This window comes from Adiantum capillus-veneris, chromosome 22 (genome assembly GCF_014529385.1).
Source record: "Adiantum capillus-veneris isolate H3 chromosome 22, ASM1452938v2, whole genome shotgun sequence".
NCBI lineage: Eukaryota > Viridiplantae > Streptophyta > Polypodiopsida > Polypodiales > Pteridaceae > Adiantum > Adiantum capillus-veneris.
In genome coordinates, this window is record NC_140952.1 from 23,640,622 (window position 1) to 23,643,893 (window position 3,272).

General features: G+C 37.0%; 1 pseudogene; it reads right to left on the reverse strand.

The window, feature by feature from the left end:
* Nucleotides 1-628: 628 nt before the first annotated feature.
* LOC147429038 (uncharacterized) lies at nucleotides 629-3,272 on the reverse strand (annotated as a pseudogene).

Here is a 3,272-nt window from a genome sequence, read left to right on the forward strand (position 1 = left end):
ATAAGAGACAACAATTGGTTTTTCAAAATCGATAATAACACCTTACATATCCCTTAAAACCAACGCATAATTAGCGAGCACTACAATAAGATGCTATCAAAGTAAACATCCAGATAAATGTTCTCAAGTTGTACAATTATTTATCCTCCTCACAATCGTCATCAACAAAATCACACTTTTTTCTTTCCCTCCTTGGAGTAGTAACAAAATCATCAAATGAGTCATTTGCCGCCATTCTTTGTGCCTCTAGCTTTGCATAAAAAGGAAGCGTACTGGGAAAGTGTTCCCACCAATAACAATCAATGCTATATCCACAATGATACCTATCTTGAAGCTTAACAAAGGCACAAAGAAAAAAGTAACTTTTCATGACATACACATTGATAAACATACATAAAGAAAGAGCATTGGCTGAAAATCAATCTTATTTATACTATAGCTACTAACTACATTATAAAAGGACTAGCTAAATTCAAAAGAAGGCCACAAAGAACATCATCATGTCTATGGCACACAATCCACCATCTCAAAACTAAAAACTAAATAAAGAAAGTACCAAGAGGTTTCTTATAAGTCAAATATCCATGCAAGTAAGCATCCAAAGTAAGCAACATAGGTCTAAGAGATACTAGTCATCCATCAAAAAAGGATTTCCAAGCGGTTTGACCACAAACTCCTCCACTCCTCTTGTATGTTCTTTTTCCTTTGATGCAATTGGCCTCTTCTCACTTGATAGCTTAATAGGTTCCACCAAATCCTTGATGATTGATGCATCATTGTCAAAAGCAAAGCATGTATATCCCAATATCATGGCTGCATGTGATAGTGGTGCCGTACCACAACCCATGTCAATCACTAAACCCCCTGGAGAACAACAAGTGCGTAGGACACAAGCCATGAAGCTCATACTCTTTTGAACTGCTCCACGAATCAATCTAGAGGATTGTGGATGTTGTGTCTTCTTGCTTTCAGACATGTAATGAGCCCAAAAATCATCATCACTTTGCAATGAATTAGCTTTGAAAAGAGCTTTACTATCCAATGAAACATATACTTACGGGCTTCCAACTTCACTCCATCAAAATACTTTCTTAAAGTAGGGTCTAGTGGCATTGTTGGTGGCTCCTCCATGCTTTCAAGTGAAGATTCAAGTAAGGACATGGCCACGCTTTCAACCCTATCCAAAAAGATTTCTTTCACCAACCAACTGTCACAAATTAACATGCAAAAACATGAATTTAGCATTTAGACATACCAATGTCTTCCAATACTTCTAAATGATAAATTGACTTACCCTTTAAAATCAGCTTCTCTTGTAGGTATCAAGTATTGCTCCCTTGTAATTCTTGGAGCTTCTAATAGTTTCAAAATTCTAACTCTTTTTTCAGATTGTAAATCAGAAGTTGCAAGCATTCTAAGTTTCTCCAATGTCACATATGAGTCTTTACCCTCAAATTGCAAATCAAACAATGTCTTTTTCCATTGCTCACCCAATTTGGGATGTATGCAAATTAAAACCTGATAGAAGTTTAATTATATATACCTAAATTCTCAAAATGAAAAATAAGCTCAATTACTTGTTTTGTGAAAATAAACATACCTTGCCAATTCTATCCGAAATTCGTTTCTGAATCTTCGACTTCTCTTTTCGTAATGTATCCTCCCTTTGTTCTTCAGGCATAGTTCTTTCAATTGTTTCCGTTGCCGATGCAACTTCCTTGTTATATTCAACCTTTACATATCCCACAAATAAAAGTTATAATTGCATACACCAAATCTATCTATACAAAAAAAAGTTTAAATAAGTACCTGAAACACAAGCCTTGCCAAGTAACCTCTCGAAAATGGAAACCATGACTCTTTGCTTCTGCAACCTTTGACTAAATTATTCTCCTCCTCTTTTAAAGACTCAATATACTCTTTTGTATCACTCCCACATATGTTGTTGGTGTTAATTAGCACATCTCGAAGCAATGGTTTAATCACTGCATGCTCATTTAGCCTATTGCATAAAGAAGGATATGATAACTTATTAATTAAACCTTTGAAAGAACAACGCACAACCAAAATTACCAAAAAAAAGTAACTTACACGTTCATGCATTGCAAAGAAGCAAGAAGGGCTATCTCTGGAACCTTCCTTGGATCTATGAGAGTGCACATAACTCTCACATGTCTTGATTTATCCTCTTAAAAAAGTTTGGTTATAACTTTGTCCTGTGATTCCCCTCCCACACAAAAAACATTTTCTTTGACATAAATTTCAGCTCTCTTTTTAAGGACACCTCTTTTTCAAACTCCATATCTGCTTCCAACCACATAGGATCCCAAGAAGCCTTAATGATATCTGTTACCAAGGTTTCTTCCCCATTGCAAAGACAAGTGGAGACAACAAACATTCCCTTCTCTGGCATATAGTTCTCTGTAGAAAATGCAATTTTAAGTGAACTTACATCTTTTCGGAGACCTCTTACTTTGGCATGTGGCAGTAACCTGCATAGAGGTATGCGAGGACACCTATCAGCTGGCAATACCCTGCAACCAATAACATCACCACTTGCAGCCAGCTGGATATTACTTGCTATAAGAGCATTGTTTCCATCTTCATCATCATCCTCTATAACCTCAGAGTTTACATCTTTGTCTTGCACGACATTCGTTGGTTGAGGGTTTGTGTCAACATCAATCTCTTCAGCTTCAACTGATACAAAAGCCAGTTTCTTCTTTAAACTTTTGTTGGGACTTTGCTTAGCGGGTGTCGACTTTGTTGTCTTTCTCTTTGCAGATTTTCCCATTGCAAACCTGCAAAAGAAAAACCATCAAAAGCTTCGAGTTGAAACCACATTGCTTCATTGATTCACCAGAGGTTTCAAACTTGCATTTGGAAACGCAAGATGCAACCCCATGGTGAGCACACAATTTGTTGCGAGAAATCTATGCATGGAGAGTAGTTTAAACAAAGAGTGATGATCACTTTAATTAAGGGTTCATTAACAAAGCCTGCACCATCACATTTCACATGTCGATCACATTAACAAAGCCTGAACCATCACATTTCACATGCCTACCTCGCAATTGTTGAGCTGACAGCACTCGGCTAAATCTGCGAACTGGCTACGAGAATATGACAGGAAATCTGTGAACTGACTGTCGTGACAGAAAATCTGTGAACTGAATTGCCTGACAGAAATCTGAAAACTGCAAGCCAAATCAATTGTTACATCCACCAGAAATAAACCCAAGGCAAACATTCTTGCTACGTACATTTGTCAT